General features: G+C 39.6%; 1 long non-coding RNA gene across 1 annotated transcript in view; it reads left to right on the top strand.

Moving 5' to 3' along the window:
* LOC122156929 overlaps positions 1–20,006 on the top strand; it is a 32,739-nt gene extending 12,733 nt beyond the window's left edge. Inside the window, exon 2 of the long non-coding RNA XR_006167709.1 lies at positions 19,825–20,006. This is a non-coding gene — a long non-coding RNA (uncharacterized LOC122156929). The remainder of the gene's footprint in view (positions 1–19,824) is intronic.
* The last annotated feature ends 577 nt before the right edge of the window (positions 20,007–20,583 follow it).

The raw sequence follows: 20,583 nt of genomic DNA, 5'->3' as shown, positions 1-20,583 counted from the left end.
CTGTTTTTAGGGTGAGAGGGAATGGCCTCTAGTTGCTCCTGAGGAACTTCAGGTTGGATATTAGAAAAAATTTCTTCTCAGCAAGAGTTGGTAATGCATTGGAGCAGGCTGTCCAGGGAAGTGGCGGAGTCACCATCCTTGGAGGTGTTCAAGAATCATGGAGAGGTGACACTGAGGGACATGGTTAGAGGATATGGTGGGAATGGGTTGATGACTGGACTAGATGATTACAGCAGCCTTTGCCATAGCGGTTATTGAGGTAGATGGCATAAGAGTTGAGCTGGTAAACGTGCCAATGCTCCGGTACAACGGGAAGATGCTAAGGAGAAAGTTTAAACAGTCACTAGGCTCTGAACTTTTCTGTTTTTTGTACAGTGAGCAGTTAAGGTTCAGTGGTAAGTTTGTCTTCGGTAGATGAGTTATTAGTTGCTGTTTAATATTATTTTTACAGGTTATATCTTGAGGTTTTCTGCCAAGCGCTAAGTCAGTGTGGTTATGAAGAATGACCCATTTCCTTTTGGGATAAGACATTTCCAAGACTAGTCACACATTTCTGAGCTTCCTAGACCAAAGTCTGGTTATTTAGCTGCTTTGCATATCTAATTCATGGAAAAGTGTATTAATATGCTTTAATTATGTCTACAAGGGTAACAAGTATGTGCAGAGTTGCAGATCATTGCTGTGCTAAGCGTTGTGTGCGATCATATGGGCTCAGAGGGGCTGAAGGTGTGCCAGGAGAGTGGCTTTTCTCAGGAACTGTTTTTGGTCTAGCTTTGATGCTTTGGACAGCAGAAATAGGCATGTACAGAAAACTGAACAAATGCTTGTGATTCAACTACTGCTTAGAGACATCTTAAAACTTTTTCATGTCCCCACCCAAGAAACTTCCTGTGAGATCAGTTCACACAGAGAGAAGCTGAGGTGCTCCTAGGTTTTAACTGTTCCTAGCACTAGAGAGCACGCCATAGATTTTGCTGTTGCTTTGTCACGTGAACACATCTGCTATGCTGTGTGTCTGACTTTCAAGAAAATACTTTGATCAAGCATCACCCATCTAGCTTAAATACGCAATTAAACAGCTCAAGTAAATATTTGCATTAACTAGCAAAAAAAGATGGTACTTTGGAGTTTAGGTCTGTTGTCATAGCAAAGTGATGGAGAACGAAATGGAGCTCCTGGAAAGCAGTTAATTCTGAAGCGTAGCAGAAGGTAATCTGAGATGAAATGTATTTTCTAGGCAGAAAAATTCAACAAGATGAGTAGTAGGTGGCATGTTTCCTTCTGTATTCAGCTTTGTTTTGCTAGGTCAAAAGATGCATCTTGCTGACTGACTTTTGAGAAATTTTAGCAACTAATGACTAGTACTTGGACTGAATTTTTGAAAAGCTTATTTCTTAGCCCAAGCTTTTTGGAGTCTCATCTGCAGCACCTGTTAGGAAACATAAGCCTAAGGTTGCTTTGCATTAGATTTTTCAGAGTTGCAATACTGTATCACACACTGCATCTACCTATGCTTGATTGAAATTGTAGCAGTTTCAAGGTAATTAGAGAAGCTGACTTGATGTTTTCAAAATGGTCTTTCCACCAGTCTGCATGTTACTGAAAAAACAGAAGTATTAAGCTGCTTTGGGAAGACAGCAAAAACTGCTTCAGTTCTTCAGATGGAACAGTTTTGACTTGTGGAACTCCATGTGAAACAGCTAGCATTGGGGTTAATGTTGTAAGCTTGTAGACTTTAAGTGTCTGAATAGCGAAGTGCTCAAATCATGTATAGAAACTGTTAAGTAAATCTGAACTAAGACCTGATTTCAGTGATATTTTGGTTAAATGTAACTAAAACATTTTGGAGCTGATGTTCTTGTCAGTTCACTTGAATTGTTTTTTAAAAAAAATTCTCACATCCTCTCTTTTTATAATGTTGAAAAGCAAAACTTGAGAAGTAGGGGAAGGATACTTTCTGCAACTTCTTGGACAGATGTTTTCCTCTGCCCTAGCACCATAGCTTCTACATGCTTGAATGCTGGTGAACTCAATTGCAGAGTATCCCAAGTTGGAAGAGACCCACAGGGATTATGGAGTTCAGTGTTTAAGCTTGTGTTAAGTTGTGTTATGATTAATTAGCACAGGGTACACTGGACAACTTGATAAAGGATAACTCTAGACTGTTAAATGTCTCTTGTAAGAGGGCAACACCCTCTAGTTTTAACTTAAAAACATCATTAACATTCTTTCACATGAATGATTTTGCAGCATTGCCAAAGGAAACTTGGTCTTTAAAATTGTTTTTCCATAATCATACTGTCAGTTTGACAACCACTATTTTAAGTGGACAGACTGTAGCAAGGCCCTGCATGTGTACAAGAAAGTCAAGGCTTGCCTCTATAGCGCAGTTACCTTGTGAGAAAGGCTGTGGGTTTTGAAGCATAATGACTACTGTGGAATAACTGTGATTGCAATACTCAGCTCCTGGTACCTTTATTCAATTTGACCATTTTAATCAGCTCTTCTGTAAGTGCAAATTCTCAGTAATTTCCGTTTTCCTGTAAGACTTGTAAAGCTGTATGTCTTAGTATCCTATGGGTTTAAAAAAAAAAAAAGGGGAGGGGGTATTCTTGGTTACAGCTGCTAGTGTCTGAATGTGAAGCACTCCTAGCACAAAGATGAATCTATTCTTTGTTTTCTTAATGCTGTGAGATAAAATGTTGAGTATTGTTGAGTATGTAAAATTCTTGAGACCTATTGAAAACATTTCTTTTTTGTTGTACACAAAAAGTACTGTTTGTCTTGATTGGAAATACTAAGGTGTTGAGGGCTTTAAACACATTTTCTTGTGTTGGCTCTTTTGCACAAGTATACATCATTTAGGATGACTAAGTTTTTGTGATTAGAGTATGAAAGTCTAGAAAAACTTGGAAGTGTTAATGGTCTCTGCAAGGTGTTGGTTTTGAATAACTTGGCTAGCACCCTTTCACTTCTCAAAATAGATTCTACAACTATTGACCTCTCATATTTATTTATAATAAGATTTTGTAGGAACAAACTGTTCTTAGCAGAGCAGTGTCATGATTGGATGTTAGTATTTCTAGACTTTTAAGATTGGGAAGTCTAAACTGTCTAAGACATGGAAGAGAACAATGTTAGAAAATTTGGAAGGATGAGCTAAAGAAGCTATTAATCTTTATTTTTTGATGCAGATATAGATTGATTCTGTCGCATGTAACCTGGAAAGTAAAGAAACTGCCATCTCTGAAGCCTGCCTGCCCCTAGCCATAAGAGAGAGGAAGCAACGCCTTCAAGTTGACATCAGTTGCTTTGTCAGCTGAAAGGATTTGCTTTTAGTTTATTTTTGTAAGGGCACAATGCTTCTTGCATGGGATTTGGGGTAGTAGAACAACAACCAGCTGTGTATGTTGGCATAAATGGCAGTAGGGAATGGTAAGTCTCACTACAGTAGGTACTTGGATTCCCAGTGATACTGGGGCATGGCTCACTGTTCTCTCAGCTGAATGCTGGAGTACTTCTCTAGTGGGAGGATAATGTTAGCAAGCGTAGTGGTGATGGCTTGGACTAGATGGTCCTAGTGATCTTCTCCAACCTTAATGATTCTGTGAGGTGATATCTGCTCTGGATTGTGCTTGGAATTCTCTTCTTTGCCTTCTTCCATCTTGTTCTTACCCAGAAGAATGTAAATAAGCAAGAGTTTCTGGTAATATACTCAATTGCTGTTATAGCTTCCAATTGTCTAAAGGAATTGTCTTGCCTTACTCTGAAGGGCCATAGCTCAAAAAATGCATGTGATTGCTTAACCATGGAATACACTTATTTGTTCTATAAGCACAATATGCCTTTAAGGTAGGGCTCAACCTGCTTGACCTCTACAAATGTACTTTCCTTCTGGGAAATGCTTTTGCAGGTTGCAAGTATGCTTCATTTTTGATAATGTACAAAGCTGCCTTTTTGTTGTTTTTTAGTTATATTTTAACTATCTCATCTTTCAGTTTTGTTTCATGTTCATCAGTGTCCACCAAGGCAGGTTGGCAGTAAGTAACAGGAGTACTTTGCCATCTTTGCAGTAGTTGAACAAGAATATTATGTTGTCAGCTGTGGTTTAGTTGGAGGAAAAGTCTGAATTGGGTAATGCTGGACAAATGCATTTTTAGTTATGTTAAACTTGTCCTTTTTTAAATGATGTATGTTGTAAGGATGTTTAGATGTAATTAGTAGGTTAAAAATAAGCGGTAGGAAGTAGTGTTATGATTTATAAGTAGTACGAAAGATCTGAAGATCTTACAAAGCATATGACAGGTGCCTTGTGGCTTAACTGTCATGTCCTATTTTGTAGTGTTTCAAGGTTACTAGTAACTGCAGTCTTGTCTGCTTGGAGTGGCAGAGATCAGCTGTGCTTGAAGTGTAGTTGGCACAGAGCCTCACTGGTAGTTCTTCATTACTGCGCAATGATAAAAATCAATCCAGAGACAGATTCCTGATGTTATCTGTGTCTCTAAAATCTTTTTCTCCCCCTTCTTCCTTTCAGTTTTTAGTTAGAGTTGACTTTTGTATGGAAGCTTGCCAAGGCAGGTTGTTTTTCTTTTCTTGAGAAGGCACTTAACTATACTCTTGTTATAGGTACTAACCTGAATCCAAAATATGGGCTCCAAGATCTTGAAGTGATTTGTGTACTGCTGTAAATGTTCAGGGTTTGGTGCTCATGCGTTAAACATTTAAAAAATAATTACTGCTTGAATAGGCTAGCTCTGCTAACTTGTGCATGCATTACTGTAGAACCAGAAGTCTCTTAAACTTTAAATTTTCAAGGCTTTTGAAAATTTCATGACACAGAGCAAAAATATTGTTGTCTTAAGCCTTGCAAAGCTCATGTAGTTGACATAGAAGGGTATGTTTTCAGGCCATGCAAGCCAGCAGTTGGATTGGTAAATTGATCTTAAGCTTGTTAAATTTAATACTTAGTACGTGTGGGGTGTTTTAGGTCAAGTGAGTAGGAATGGATTAGTGAGATTTAAAATGATACAGAAATAATCAACTTTGCAGAGGACTGTTTAACTTCCAGTTTCACCTCAAATAGATAACTGAAGAGTATGTATGCTTTCTGCTGAAAAATATGAAAAGCAGAATATAATATTTAAGTAACTGAATTCCTTCTTCCTTATCTCCTAGAGAGAGGACATACCTCCTGTCCTTCAATTCCTTCGCTATATGAAGTGAGGATTTTCCTTCCTGTCTGTTAGTAAGCCCAAGTTGTTTTTAACTGCAGAGAGTAGACCCTAGATAGTCAAGGATCAATTAATGATACTAAGTGGAATAAACTGGAAAACTTAGCCAGTTCCCATTCTTTGAGGAGTTATTAAATTGTTCTTTGAATTCCAAAGTAATTCATTTCCGCCTTCTCTCTGGAGGGATAAAATGTTGATGTTCTCAATCCGCATTTGCTTATGTCTGTATTGTGATGTTCAAGCTCTATGGGAGGAGTCCTCACCCTAGAAATGTGGCCAGCAGGAAGATTTCAGTTTTATAGGCAGAACTGGCCTCTTTCAGTGAAGAGGATACCTGCACATGAAGCAGTGATTTGGTTGTATCTGGTCCAGAAGCAGTCTGATTCAATACCAAATTTAATCAACTTTAAGGTAGATTTAGGCCTAGTAAGTGTTATGTTCTCCTCTGTTTGGGGATATATCTTTATGTAAATACTTGCAATACCTGAAGTTTGCATCCACTTGTTAAATCTCAACAAGTAAAGACTTTGAATTCTACATACAGCTTGTCTGAAGTACAATACTCTTGTTCAAAGTGTCTGCCAGTAGTTTTGGAATGGATGTAAACAAGCACATTCTTGAAAATCAATTGTAGGACAAGAGAAACTATTGGAAACTCTCAAGATGGTTTGCATGGATACTGTATTCCTAATAGAAGCATTTTGTCAAGGGTGAGAATTGGAAATTAGGAGCTAACACTGAACAAATTAAAGTGACCTTTTAGGCTAGATTTGAAACGAGCTAGGATGAACACATTGAGGGACAGTGGTTTGTGGCTGCTTAGAGAGCATTAGATACAAATTTAACATACAAATGTTACGCGACTTCTGTACCTTTTCTCCGTGCTCTGCTGCTGGAGGCCTCGACATAGAAGCATGTTGCTGAATGGTGATCACTGTCAAGTCTAGAGTAATACTATTCAAAAGAAAAGTGGGGTAACAAACTCAATTAAGTTTTTTTTTTTAACCAACAGCCACAAAACAACAAAACCACCAGAAAAACCCTCTTCTTTATGCAACTTAAGTCACATATTTGGTTAAAGATAACAAAGGAGAGATCCCTATGTGGATTAGGACATAAAATGGAACTTGTATAAGCTTTTCTGACTTGACACTGTTAATTTCTCTGCCCTTGGGCCATGTCTCAAGCAAGTATGGACTTGAGAGCTAATCGCAAAGTCCTTTCTTTCTGATAACTGGGTTTTAAGGGTGGATGATTTTTCTTTCTATTGGCCATCTGGCTTATAAGGGTGGGGTGGATGAGCAGTTTTCAACAAGCTCTTTTGTTATCTTCTTAACCACTTGCTTTCTGCAACTATGTAATTCATGAGTCCCTATAGTCATATCTTACTGAATAATTGTACTAAGCACGCAAGTGCTATCTAATGGAGTATAGCCTCTGCAGGAGAAGTAAGGTAAATCCTGCCTTCCAAGTCAGTAGAAGTGCATGATTATATAAGAGATGGATATCAAGTACACAAGTGAGTGTCCTTGCCCACGTGAAATTTGGATGCTCTGGTACAATGTTTGCAGCAAGCTGCATTTTGAAGACTTCCAGACCCTCTGATTACATTCCTGGTACATCACCAGTGTTAATTTGTTCTTGTGTTGTAACATTTGCAGGTTATGCAACTGCCTTAGGGAATTCAATTGCAAGTTGTGAGCTCAGTTTTTATTCTGAAACATACTTGGCAATGGCTCCTAAATTTACTGCGACAGTTACTGTATAAGTTGGCTTTTGTCCATGTGTTTTATATGGCCGCTGAAAGTACTGCAGACCTTGATTCTTTTCTTTGAACAAGTTTTATCAAACTTCTCTCAGTTGAGGCAGGCTGCCCTTTGAAATGTGTCCTGTCCAAAACAGCTCGTGTGGAGCTCTTCCCCTGGAGGGGGACAGATCCCTCTGGGAGAGGGTAGGCAGCTGAGCACTGTCTGCCAGGTGGGATGTGATGGGTGCTGCTGTGGAGTGCAGAGTTGCCTCTCAGACCTCACCACCCTGGCACTGTCCTACGTACCCACATAGCCTTCCCATCTGCCAGGCAGTCTGCATGTGTTAGAAATGCTGTGCTCCATTTCATCCATTGAAATAAGGTAGTAGAGTGGAAGGAGGCATCCCCAAGTGCACCTATATCTCTTCTACCTGCTAGGAGTGCCTGACTCATAATGCAAACCTAGTAAACCAGCTTTTGTAGCCTTTACTGCCCTTTGCAAAGGGTGAAATCTACATGAGCTTGTATTTCAGGTGAGTTTTCTGCCTTATTCCAGAGTGGGGAAAAAAAATCTTAACTTACTTATCTTAACTTACTTATCATAGTAAAACTTTCAGATAGTAGTTACTATTTTAGCTAAAAAGCAAACTTACGTAGGACAGGAAGATAAGATGAATGTATTGCTGTTATCAGATGTTTCTGAGAACTCAATCAAGTATGCAGCGATCCATAGCCTTGCTCAGCATTCAGGGAGCGAGCAATCCTTCTGCTCAGCCCCTTCAGTTGTGCTGCAGAGGCCATCGCTGTTGTGTGCTATGCCTGGAGCAGAATGTAAATGTGAGTTTGAAGAGTTAATTTGAGGTCTGGGGCAGCCTTTGACTGGGTGGCAGCTGCAGCTCAAACACCTCATCTTGCAGAGGCAAGGTGCTGGCAGCAGCTGCTTGCACTTCATGTTTCCCTCTCTAACAGGAGCCTGGCTGAATGTTCCTGTGATAAAGTATCTGTGGGTTTAATGAGGGTGAAACTTGGCAACTACTGCCCAGAAAAGCAGTGCCAGGAGTAGGAGTGTTTTTCAGATGGTTTAGTGTGGTTAATGATCAGTTGCTTTTTTTTTTTTTTCCTGGTAGTAATCTCCTTGTGGGGAAAAGCATTGCCCCTTGCATTATATTAAAAAAAAAAAACTGCTGTTTTGTAACTTAGCATACCCTGTTGCATCAGTTCAAGACTGTCCTTAGTCAGCAGCTTTCACTTCCAAAAATGTGATTAGAAGGATCTCTGTGCAGTAAATGTTCAGCACAGTCATTCCTTATGCTTTGGTGTAGGCTCTGTGGATTCTTTTAAATGGGTGAGGAGGAGGGAATTGGGTAAAAGCATGTTCCTGCCTAAACAAGGGAGAAAACTAGAAAAACAGATGGTGCTAAAAATAGTTTATTGCAGGGGTCTAAATATGACTTTCCTTATAAATAATGCAGCTATAAATCCCACTAGATATCAATAAATATTGAATTAACTCCAAACTGTGGAGTGTTACAGAAGCCTTTGGCAGCTTTCCAAGCATGGTGTTGCCCTTCATTCATAGGATCAACATTTAATTTCTTAACAGGGGAAAACCTGAGAATTCATCCTCTTTGAATGGAAACATAGATACAGGGAGCTTGAATGAGTAGCTACAGCCAAAGGCATCCCATTGCAATGGAAGGGGAGCTGTGCTTGATGAGTTCCTGCTAGGTCACAGTCAGGATGAATCTCCTCCTTTCTTTTCTGAAACGCATGAACAATCAAAGGCTCCTTTTTTATCTATTGTTGCCATGGAGGGCATCCATTTAAAGTTCAAATTCCAGCATGCTTGGGAAGAAGGAAAGGAGATAGGAGTAGGCTGGGCTGGGAGATGATAGTCAAGCATCAAGTGAGCTGAAGACAAGCCAGCACTTTGTGCTGCGACAGGACAGCCTGGGCTGGGGGTACTTGTGTTGAATAGATGCTGGGAGGTTTTGGGAGCTGTGAATGAAATGCTGCAGAGGTAGCAGGCACAGTGAGCATCTGGCATTTTGCTTGCTTTGCATCAGCGGAGTGGGTCACAATGCAAAATTAGGCCTGAACTGGCCCTTAACAAAGTGAGCCCTCGTGCTGGAGGTTCCCTGTGCTGACAGTGAGCAAGTATAAGCCTTGGGGTTAGTGAAGGGAAGGAAATCTCATTAGGGATAAAGGTTTTCTCCCACTCTTTTGTAAATGGCATCCTGTAACAAATGTCTTAAAAATAAGCTGGCTGTTCCCAGAGCTGTTCTATGCTGTTGCTGTTTATCAGACCTGCAGCTAGCTTTATGTTTACAGTGCTCCACTGTAAGCCATGTGTGAATAAGAGGATGGAGGTCAATATCTGCTGCAGATTTACTTTTCCTTTCTGGCAAGTTCCTGTATGTGCAAGTAAGGGTTCATTGTTGAAAGAGCTAATGAGGACCAGACCAGCTGCATTTGACATCATGAGCAAAGGGGCCATCTTATTAACTCACAGGCGAGGTTTTGGCCAGCTGTGGATAGTTTCTTTTTTAATTATTACTTAGCTTGTCATAAAATTGGATTATGCTAAAACTATTGGTGGTGGTGTTTGGAATACAATACAATATTGAGTTCAGTGTTGTATATAGGATCTTCACAGTTAGAGTGCCCAAGCTGCATCAGAGGGTGTAAAGAGGTAAGAGCACTTTTCTCAGTTTTTGCCATCTGGGTTGTGTCAGGGGATTAGGTTTTTTTCCCCTGCTCTAAATTACAAGAAAACGGTGGCAAGCAGAAGAGCACAGTGGTGTTTCATCATTGATATGGAACATTTTTCCATCTTGGGGAGCTGGGCTGTTTAAAAAATAATAATAATAAATCTCAATGTAATGTAATTTATTAGAGAACTCGGAGTTGAACTTAAGATAATTCTAGGAGAGGGGATCAGTCCTCTTAATATCCAGGGTTGTTTTTTTTTTTTTTTGTGATAACGTGGTGCATCTCTGTAAAGCAGAATGAAACAACAACTTTCATTCTGAAACTGAGCCTTGGTGTTTCAAATACTGAATGCTGTCTATTGTGAAACGTGACCATAAGGTGGATGTGCTTCCCTTGCTCTTGACAGTCGTTTTCTGACATGGTGTACCATCTCCTGAAAGAGGTTTGAAACTCATTGTTGGACCTGAGGTTTTCTCAGACATTTCTTAAAAGCACTTTGGGAAGCCTTAAGTTTAACTGTCACTTTGTCTTTTGTTACTCTCTCATTAAAAAGATCGGTTCTTGCTGTGGGTATATAGTGGGACATAGATGTGACCAACAGATGTCTCAAGCATGTGAAAACAAACTGATTTATCTCCATTAATTAATGACACCAATTTGTTCTTCCATTGGATTTTTAGGATAGGAAATCCTTACTTGTTAACTTTCTCTTTTTCAAGTACATGCAACTGAAGAGATGGTTTAATGTGTTTAAAAGCAGCCTCTCGTGGACTACAGTTGGATGTTGTCTAAGTGACCAGAGAGATGACTGCTTGGTGTTAGCTGCAGATAACCACAGAGCTGATCTTTCCACATCCTTGGAGCTATACCTTTCTTTATGTGCTGCGGATGACACATGCTTCTGCAGTCAAATAAGTAAGAGGTTGAGCTCAGTTTTAGTGTAACCATGATGCTTTAGGATTTTGAATGTCAATTCTCCTGCATTAGTTGCTTTCCTACCCTTGAATCTGTACTGTGTACTTTAAAACAAACTTTGTTGCCTTCTTTTGTTGTACAGCTGAAGGATTAAGGAATGCAGTGTTTTCCGACTTAACATTTTTTTTTAAAAAGCAAACAAAAATATCAATTGCTGAGCATCCAGTGCTGAAGTGCTGCGGTTTCCAATGTGGTATGTGATCCAGTGAATGTCTAAGTTGTATTACTCTTTACCAGACTGAGGTTTTAGCACAAGTAGACTGAGTATTAAAAATCTATAGCAGACTTAATATCAAGAGCAGCTTTTGAGCCATACAGTTTCAGAAATGTTCAAAGTGTTCAAAATCAGATGCTAAGCAGGGAAATTACGATATGTGCTAGGAATTGAAGATGAGCAGTGCTAATTGTGTAACTTCTAAACAAATGCATTGTGTTCAACTTAACTCATCTCTGGAAATAATTAGTGGCAAGAGTCTACCTACAATTTGAATCAGTGTTCTTGTGAGAGTTCAGTGTTAAACTGTGGATTTGCCTAGAGTTAAATATTCCTAATGGCACTTACAATAGTACTTGTATTTTGTCTGCATGTGTGTTTCCTTGAGTGCACTTGCGTAACAAGATCTTAAAGCTTTGTTTAGGACAAATACTTCTGTAGTGAAAAACTGATGGGAAGAAGGGGGAACTGTTCCCAAGCTGAGATTGTTTCCCCTTCCCTCTCTCCCCTCCCTGCCAAAAGTGAGCTTTATGGCCCAATTATAGAATCCCTTAAAATGCTGGTTATGATGGAGTGCCAGCATAACCCAATAATATAGGTGAGGCTGACATCTGTCAGTAACTAATGAGGGCAGCCTTAAAATTAGGGCTGAAGTTTACTTCTCTAATTTCTTAAAATTTGACCCATCGTATCAACTTATATATTTGACTTGAGGATGAAAAATGAATGTACCAGAACTTGGAGAGGGGGTGCATGGGTGTACTCAAAATTAGTGCATGTATGATTCAATTGTGAGAGTAATTGTTTGCAGCTCATAGCAAAGTCTTGAAGGAATGAGAGCTTGGCTGGAGTGCTTAGGATGGAAGGTCTCTGTAAAAATAGATGACACATAAAGGGCAGGAAATGAAGCCAATATCATCATGTTTTGAAGCTGGGAGGGTCAAATCCTGTCCTGTGCTACACTGTGGTATTAGCTGTCAGCTCAAACCCGGTTACTTGAGAATGCTTTGGCATGGTAAAGGTAACTTCACTGTGTGATTGAGTAGTTGTGCTTCCATAAGACAGCTTTTGATCTTCTCATTGGAACGTATTTAGTTAGAATTCCTGATGTTCAGTAAAACTCCTGGTTGTTGTTGGTGGGTTTTTTGGGTTTTTTTTTTTTTTTTTTTTTTTTTTTTAGGCAATTTTCTGTTTCAGAGCTGATGCCGTGAAGTCTTAATTCCTCTGTCAGAGGACTAATTTGGAAAGCTTTGGCTGCCAAGGGCAGTCTTTTAGTTTTTGGATCCTGAATGAGAACATAATGCAAGCAATTGTACTCTTTAAGCAGCATTCTTGTTCAGAATGTTATCTCTGACTGGTACAACAGTGAGATGTGTAGATGCATGTCTGTATAAGCAGATACGTGTTTCCTTATACTGCAGAAAACGAAAAGCATCTCTGAAGTCTGTGTATGAATTGGACATTACTGAAGATAGGAAAGAATCTCTTTCTAGAGACTTGGTTTTAATAACGAAGATGGTGGTATGCAGTATAAATTGTTTCTGTGTTTCTTTTGTGAAAGATAAAGGTTTGAATCAGAAAAGGTGAAAAAGCCTTGGCAAAAAATGCATCACTTCTGATGGAGAGAGCACATGGTTGCACAGTTTCCCTCTGTGCTGCTCTACCACAAAACCAGATGTTTGTCCTCATGAATACAAACAGTGCAGCTGTTTGTTCCTCACCCCATCCCTCATTAAAGCATTTTGATGTGAACTGACCAAACTGAGGCCTGTGCAGCTTGAACACAGTTGAGGCCCAATCCCACAACGCCTGTATCTTCTGCTCCACCCCTATTAGGGATGTACTTAGGGTCATGCAAGGAGCAGGAAAATAACTGGGTAAAGAAGTGCAAAGGTGGGCCTTTCCCTTAATGCAGAGCTTTTGCTTTGATGCTGTGAGAGACCCCAGAGTGCAGCTCTGCTCTGCAAGAAGAGCTAGAACCCTGTTCTGGCCACTTCAATTGCCCTTTGAGCTTATCCCTTTGAGGAAACCTCTGTTCTAAAGCACTGGTGTGTTTCAGATGAACACTGCTGCTGTATCTAGTAGCTGTCTTGTTTGGCTTGATCTTCTTTCTCCCCAGCCAAAGTCTTGTGCTGCTTTATTCAACTGAACAAAGTAAATGTCGTCATGTTCCACTTTGCTTGACACCAAATTGACTATCAGCCAGTTTAGAACAGTTAAACCTACTGTGTGAGCCTCTTCTATGCTAGTTAATGGAATAATTTGTAGCATCTGTAGATATTTATTCTTGCTGGTCTGGTACTAAAAAAGTTTCAACCCTTCTTAATTACAAGCAGGTGAAATAGGTATGCCTGTTTGTAGAACATAATTCCACATTCCCATAATAAAAGGCTGCATGATTTATACTTAGTGAAAGAGCAGAGGTAAAAGGTTGCAGTTCACAAATCCACAGACTTGGAAAACATAAGATGCCAACATCTTAATCAAAATTCCATACAGTAAACTTTAAAAAATGCAGTTTAATGTTGCCCTAGGTTTTAATGAGGGGAACATTGCCATATATATTCACCTCCTACATGTTAGTATTGCTATTGAATTATATATTTCAAGTATATGTAAGTATATTATATATTTCAAATATATATAATCAAGTATATATATAATCAAGGTGTTCAAGTATTGCATTAACTCATTCTAATTTGCCTTTTAAAAAAACCTAACAAATGTTGATCAATGGTGACGGGTCTTGGACTTGTTGCAACTGCAAACCTCTTGTGCCTGAGTTCCCTGTAAGCATCTGTTAGGTCTCTGCTACACTGTCCTTATCTGACCCAAAACTTAATATGAAAAACAATGTGAAATGGCAGCAGTGCTTTGTATGCTTAAATCCAATACAGAGTAACACCTTTAGGCTGACATACTTAAACTATTCTTTAATCTGTTGAAAGTTAATTGAGCATGTTTCCTCCCTGACTCTTTGTCCATTTGGTAGACCTTTAACTATTCCAGTGGCTTGGGTGAGATATTTTGTGTGATAAGTAACCTTGTGTCCATGTAGATGCAAGTATAATTAGACAGACTTGGCATTTCAGAGAAGTATTTCTATTTCATTGGAACAGAATATTTTTCCAACTCATGATGCTAAATAAAAAGGCCAAATTAAATCACAAGTTATTACAGCTCATAAACAAAATTTACAGGGATACCATGGCACAATTTAGAATAAGCATAAAAATCTAGGCCAATAAATAGATCAGCTTTCATGGTAGACTATACCAGAAAGCAGCATGTGTAAATCTAGAACAGTCTAGCTAGTGGAAGATGAAAGCCTGTTACTTCACAATGCTATTTAGCATCTGATGTGAAATGAGTTGATGTCAGTTTACTCTCTTCCTGGGCACCTACATCTAAAAAATTAAAATTACCTTTGAAGATACAGCAGAGACAAAGTACTGAACAACTTTCATTTTCAAGTCATAGCCACGTTGCTGTGTGTCAGTTTGTATTGATTCTTAACCAGGTCCCTGGCTTTTGAGTACAGAAACCTGCAGCAATAATTTTTTTTTAATGTAGAAGAATGGTTATTTTAGTTGTTGGATAGCATGGCAAAATGATAGAGGTGGTTTGCTCTCTTCCCTGTTCACATCCAGTATTGTTTGTCCTACTTCCTTTGTATAGACAGTGAAATAGGTATGATCTTGAGTATTCCAAATACTCAAAATGGAATATACGAATACACATCAGATTTTCAAGAAAATGAGTAACTGCAGAGCTACAAAAAGCTAACTCTATATTTGGTCCCCAGACTGAATCCAGTTAAGGATTAGATTCAGCCTATGAAAGTGTCAGAAACCTTCTTGGGATTTGGTTCTGTTTCAGTGGAATACAAAAATAGAAATATTTTTGACTACTTGGCTTTATGGCTTGATGAGGGAAAAAATACTTCTAATTTATTTCAAACATTTTGCTTAGAAGTCTGCAGTGTTTTTCTTCACTCTGAGTACTTTTTAGATGCTTTAATTCAAACACATAATGTATTTCTACACCTTGATTTCTCATTTGCACAGGGAAGAAATCTTTCCTTGTCACCTTTGTTTTTGCTGGAATCATAAAGGGATTTGATCATATAGCTCCAGTTTCACGTACTTGGCTTACTTCAGGTTCTCAAAGATAACTATTCACAAAATGCTCAGTGCCATGCAAGACAGAAGAGCTGGTCAGACCACAAGAGCTATACTCTACAGTAGGGTTTGTTGTATCAATCAAGCATTTCTCTTTCTGGCCTTCGTCTTGTGTAGATGATGAAGTGATATTTCTTAACAAAATTCAATGGCTTACAACATTGTATGTGCCTATGACTTGAGCACTGTCTATACAAGCAATTGCATAAGTGGAAAATGCACTTTTTTAGGGAGGGAAACTCCTCTATTTGTACCTATTTGTGATGAGAGGGTGTGATGGTGGTGATTATGTATTTGAAAGGCAGTTTTCAACAGGATGGAGCGTTTTGTGATAGCTTCTGTAATTTGAAGTCCTTAAGTCTACATCTTCCTGAATCTCTTGAATGTAATGAATTTGTAACGTAATTGGGTTTCATTATTGCTGGGGCTGACCTGTCACCTTTTTGGGGATAGGCTGATGTCTGAGGTGCTAATACATAAAGCTGGATGTGGTGCTTCTGAGCTAAAAATGATTGGCCAGCAGTCAGGGCATTTGCTTTTGAGCCAATCTGATGCAGCTGTAGGAGCTGCAAGTTGAGAAAATTAAGCAAGGATGAGTGTAACCCTCAAAGTGTGAAGCCAGTGTAGCTTCATCAGTTAGAAAGATGTGGAGAAGCAGCAGAAAAAGCTGTGTTGCTGTGCTTAAGCTGTCTCTGCTGTGCTCTGCACTTGGATCAGTTGCTGATATTCCAGGAAATTCCAGAGTTGACTCAGCATGAGAACTTATGTCACTCAGATCTTTCCTCTCCCTATTGGAGAACTCAACAAGAAACCCAATGTGCCAGTATCTCTTAGAGCAGCATCTCTTGCACTGTTCAGCCATAGGCAGAAGTCTCAGGATGGGCCAGAAAGCAAACCAGGTCACTAGTCTGATCAGTCTGACAAATTGCCTTTTTCCCTCGGTCAGGGGCTTCAGGGGCCTGCCGTTCCTGAGAAGCAGTGGGGTGGACTCAGGGCTTCTGGTGGCTCCAGGCCCTGCCTGCTGCAGCTGTACCTCTGGGAGCAGCTGCATCCTCCACTCTGCATAAACTGGGGGGAAATAGGTAGAACTGGGACATGGGAAGAAGCATGAGAACGGCTGCTCCAGTTATGCACTGAGTTTCAGTGCACATAAATGATGTGGGTTTCTTTTGACTACTGTAGCAAATGCTCTAGTTTTGTTACTAAAACAAAACCGACCTTTCTATTGCTCTTTATATTTGGAAAGTGATATATTATCAGTTTCTGAACTTGAGGTTTAGTGAGCTACAGGCATTAGCTTCCTTTCAAGCTACTCTGGGCTTTCGTGCTTGCTTTGTATGGCAAGGGTCTAGAGAGATTTCTTTTATTTCCTTCCCCACCATTGTTTTCAGTACAAAGTTTTTTTCTTAATATTCAGACATTTTATCGCCTCACTTCTTTTAGAACTCTGAGTTTCTTTTTTTTTTCTTTTTTCCCCATTACACAAAAGAGTACTTTTAGCTGATTGAGTTCTATCCATTGCCAACTGCAGACTCTTTTGTCTTGTTGTCCAGCATCCTTTATGGAATGAGGACCATTGAGCGAGTACTTGTTGGCTCCCTGCTGAGCACAATTGTGCGTGCAAGGTGTGGTACTGTACCACGGAACATGGAAAGCTGCAGTTTGGAGGGCCTGAATGCATTGCAATTTTTACCTTTTTGCTTTGTGAAAGAAGTGGGATTGTGCTGTGAGATAATAAATCCACCTATTTTTAGTTTGGTGCAGTTGCGACAAGTGGGCGAACAAAGAACCAGTTGAATGCACTTGCTGTTGTGTTGAAACCAGCTAAAAGTTCCTATTCAAGTAGTTTCAGCACAGTACAGCTAACAGGCAATTTTCCATTTATGTATACAAACCATCTAGAAAGACAGCTGTGCGGTTGGATTAATTTCTAGCAGTAAATTGAATAAAAGAAAATTGAAGGAGGTCTCGGGAATTCCTTTCTAAACAGTGAAAGCAGATCTTTCAAAGCTTTCTTTTATTTAATCCCTTGCCTTCCCAATGTCTACTGTAAGATTTAAAGGACTGGAAATAGTGTCCTCTATGTGGAGGTATACAACAGGAAATGTGCTCTTTTTTTTTTTTGAAGCAAAGGGATGCTATTAAAATATCCTCTAACACTTTCTACTTCAAAATATGCTGATTTGCTTTTAAGTAAATGGGAAATTCACACCTCTTAGTCATAAAAAGGAGCTCAAATGTTTGTGCTTGTGTAAGCTGTAAGTGAGCAATGTAGAAATGTGTTCTGAAAACAGGAATGTGTTTTATACCCAAACTGTTTTTCACTGGGGAAAGGAACTTGGTAGTAGAAAGCTTTTTGATTATGCAAGGTTATCAGTTTTGTTGAAGCTAGTTACGTGTTGAAATAGGATGTGGGTTTTAATCAAGGCTAACAGATTTCAGTGAACTCCTACTGATAAAATGGTGGTCACGGGCTTCTATTTTAAAGGTTGATCTTCAAATACTATTTTGGCATTATAAATTAGCTCCTAAATGAAGTCTTGATTCTGTTCAAGTAAACTGTGATAACAGATACAGTTTGGGCAGAGAATGGTTTGAAGACAGCTCGAAGGAGAAGGATTTGGGAGTGTCATTTGGTGAAAGATTCAACATGAGCCAGCAATGTGCACTTGCAGCTCAGAAGACCAACTGTATCTCAGATTGCACCAAGAGAAGTGTGACCAGCAGGTTGAGGGAGGTTGATTCTGCCTCTCTGCTCTCATGAGACCCCACCTGGGGTATTGCATCCAGTTCTGAGGCCCCTAACGCAAGGACAGGTTGGAGTGGGTCCAGAGGAGGGCAGTGAAGATGATCAGAGGGCTGGAGCCTCCCTTACAAGGACAGACAGAGAGTTGGGGTCTTCATCCTGGAGAAGAGAAGGTTCTGGGGGGACCACATAATTGCCTTCCTGTACCTGAAGGGGCCTACAGAAACACAGGGGAGGGACTTTTATGAGGCCATGTAGTGATAGGGCAAGGGGAAATGGCTTTTAAACTGCAAATAGGTAGATTTATGCTAGATATTAGGAAGAAATGCTTTACTGTGAGGGTGGTGAGACACTGGAACAGGTTGCCCAGAGAGGTTGTGGATGGGTCCTCCCTGGGGGCATTCAAGGCCAGGCTGGATGGGGCTGTGAGCAACCTGGTGTAGTGGGAGGTGTCCCTGCTTACAGCAGGGGCATTGGAGCTACTTGTACTTAAAGATCCCTTCCAACCAAATTAATGATCTACTTTGTATTATATGAAAGGAATTTTGAGCAAAAGCTCCATATAAGCGTAAGAAATCTCTGGTAGGTAATGGAGGGTGTAGCACTAAAGCGTTATTTTCTTGGTTTTCCTTCAAATAATTTTTCTGTGTAGACTAGATGTAAGAATATCCAAGTAGCAACTTGAAGAGTGGCAGTAGGCTTACTGCAAGATCTTCTACATAGCACTGACCTCAGGGGTCACCTTTACCACTGGGTGGTTTCACTCTCCCCGCTTACCCAATTTTGTACAGACAAGATGAACTCATGCTTAGATTTCCTCTGAACTTGTGAAGTTTTGCTTGAAAGCCACTTAACAGATCTGGTAAACTGTTCATGTGGCTGCTAGCATGCAGTGGTGGAGTAGGAAGATTTGTCCAGTGCTCTGGGAAAGCATCTGGAACATGATGTAGTATGAATGTTGCAATGTTTGTATTCCATGCGAATGTATCAACTAATGTGAAATACTTAAGAAATGACAAATCGAGGGGGAAAGCTGAAAATGGGTGTGAAAGTGTTTTGTTCCTTGTGGATCTACTTGTAATAAGCTGTGGCCATGTACATGTGAGGTTGCAGTCAGATATCAAGAGCAGCCACCACAGTGTTACTCTCTGGATTCTCACCAGTGCAAAGAGAAACCTTGGCTGTTACACCCTTTCGGCTCACTGTGTGCTTGTAAGAGACAGAGTTTAGAAATTTCACATTTATCAAAATCAAACTTCCATTGTCTGTATGGCCCTGCTGTTAGATGCTGCTTTTGATTTCTAGTTAAAGATCCCTTACAGCTGCATGAGGAACTCAGGCATTTTTCCCTTTATTTAGGATACTGAGGATTTCTTTTTTAAATCAGGGTTAGCACCCCTCTCCTTTTAATATACTTTTCATTTAAATAGCCCTGAAATTCCTGAGCTCTTGTTCAAATGGTACCAAAAGTAAGACAAACTAAGCTGACTCTGAGAAAGATACTTACAGCTTGGCTGCTTGCTGCTTTGAGGTTACCCAAACGTGCCAGTTGTCTTGCTGCAGACTCCTGTGGGACTGGAGAGCTTATTATCTACATGCTTGGGAACTTGGAGAAATTAGTTGTTGACTAGGCTGCAGTGCAGCTGTCTAACCTAAATGCTGATGTTACTAACTGCTGTGCTCTGGGTTTGCCAGAAGGTGAATATACCAGCCTAGATGCTTGTAGTTCCCTATTAAGTTAGATTTTTAGACTTTTCTGCATACAAAAGGAGTCTACTAGATTTTTGTCACTAACTGGAATCTACATAGGCAAAAAGTCTGTGCACGATCAGGTTGAGTAGTAAACAAATGCCCTTCTTCCTTTTTCCTCATGTCCCACGTTGTTTCCAGCTGTGCTTTGGATATATGCTTCTCTAAACTTGAGTACATTTCCTCACCTCATTGAAATACTTACGAGAATCAATTCTGCTCATCCTGTACATTCATCATTAATATATTCATATTTTTTTCAATTACAGACTTTAAAAAATTCCAAAAGTCTTTGCTCCCTTGATTATGAAGACGATGATGATGACACACAAATGAAGACAATTGTGTCATCCCCATGTGACTCAAATGATCTTATGAACATCATCACCCCTGGTTCCAGTCCAATGAAAGAACAGCTGGATGAAGTAAGGCATCACGGGTCATGCCAAGGTAGCTTCAAAACAAGGGATTATAAGAAAGCAGCTGCAGTGTGTGAAAGTGATGAGGACACAAGTGATTGTGAGAGCACTGAAGAAGGCATCTTTCCTCTAGACTGTGGGGACTTGGACTTAGAGCAGATTGAAAACAACTGAGTCTCAAAGTTGTGTGCTAGAATCAGAGTTGTTCTAAATTAAAATGATAGAGGATTACCTTTGCCATGCATAATCCATGTCCCTGAATCTCTGTATTGCCTATCTTGGGCCTGTGTTAGAAGAAATGTTTCAGGTGGGGGAAAAATGTGAACCATTGTTACCTGTTTAGTCTATTGATCAGTATGTGGATGACAATGACAACAACAACAACAGAAAAGTAGGAGGTTAAATGTTATTTTGAACATTAAGGAATAATTTTGATTAAAAAATTTCCTAACAGATATTTTGCATTTTTATGGCTTTTACAGTTCTGGAGAAAAAGCATCTCTATTTTGAAATGAATTTTCAGAAGGGCATTCTATAAAACTAAATCTGTCTTCAGTGATTCTGGTGCGGGTATATGTTGCTTTTGTTAAAGAGCTTAATGTGAAAAGT

The sequence above is a fragment of the Centrocercus urophasianus genome, unplaced genomic scaffold (assembly GCF_019232065.1).
Source record: "Centrocercus urophasianus isolate 14NV4802_14NV808 unplaced genomic scaffold, USGS_Curo_1.0 seq_13, whole genome shotgun sequence".
In the NCBI taxonomy this organism is placed as follows: Eukaryota; Metazoa; Chordata; class Aves; order Galliformes; family Phasianidae; genus Centrocercus; species Centrocercus urophasianus.
This window is presented reverse-complemented; position numbering and strand designations above follow the sequence as displayed.